This window comes from Sinocyclocheilus anshuiensis, unplaced genomic scaffold (genome assembly GCF_001515605.1).
Source record: "Sinocyclocheilus anshuiensis isolate Anshui unplaced genomic scaffold, SAMN03320099.WGS_v1.1 scaffold311, whole genome shotgun sequence".
Taxonomy (NCBI): Eukaryota; Metazoa; Chordata; class Actinopteri; order Cypriniformes; family Cyprinidae; genus Sinocyclocheilus; species Sinocyclocheilus anshuiensis.
In genome coordinates this window covers 385635-386632 of record NW_015549606.1, presented here as the reverse complement: position 1 = coordinate 386632, position 998 = coordinate 385635, and the positions used below count along the sequence as shown (strand labels likewise).

The window sequence follows — 998 nt, the reverse complement described above, 5'->3', positions numbered from 1 at the left end:
GGAGGCTACTACACACACTAGATTAACTATGACAGAGGAACCAAACAGCGATCCTTTATTTCCACCAGAGAAATGCCTGAAGTCGATAGTGTGCACCAAGAATGACCAGGGTGTCATTTAAATACTGCCGTAAAAACTGCTGCTAAAGAGCGAATACACGGCTTTAAACTATTTCAATGCACGACGTGAAGGCATGACTGACGCGAAGCTACGGCTCGTTAGCTCAGCATTCTGCCCGCTTCAGATCAGACAGATGAAATAGTGTGGTTAAGATCACATTTATTTAAATAATTAATTATAACATTTAGCTACTTGAATGAATTATTCAATCGAGAGAGAGGGAGAGCGAAGAGTGTGTGTGTGTGTGTGTGTGTGTGTGTGTGTGTGTGTGAACCTGCGTCAGCGCGTCTCTCTACAAACGTGGCTTTAGTTACTTAAACAGTGATTTTACCCTCTCCTTGCTGATGAATATGTAGCAATTCAGTATCTAAGCTATTTTATTAATAAAAGTCACGGGGCAGGGTTCACAACAAGTTTGTTTCCTCGTAGATGTTTGTATGTGTGCGCAGCGCGATCTCTGATCTCACAAACCAAATATAGACATGATTTTCTCAGGCCACATGTAAAATCATATGAATTATTATAAAAATTATTAAAATGAATACGTATGGATGACAGTTGATTACAATGATAGTTCAGTTTATTCCCCTTATTATTAATAGTTTCCCCTGTGGGGTAAATAAAGTTAATTGTCCTATATTAATAATACTTATTAACATTGTTATCTATAATCCCTTTTATAGTATTATGCATAAGTTAAAAACCAACAAGATTTTTTTTTCATGTTTCCAGTTTTCTGTCTCAGGTCCAAAAGAAATGTAAAGAATGTACAAACTGAAAACACTAAATACTTTTGTGATCTATTTTCATTAGTTATTTTCAAAATGGAAATACTGACATGGATGTTTACAGAGCAGAGGTCACCTTTTTAATTCCAA

The 998-nt window shown here is 36.0% G+C and overlaps 1 protein-coding gene across 2 annotated transcripts in view; it reads left to right on the top strand.

Moving 5' to 3' along the window:
• Positions 1-998, top strand: part of tmem131 (transmembrane protein 131) — a 48371-nt gene that overhangs the window by 27012 nt on the left and 20361 nt on the right. The window lies entirely within an intron of this gene.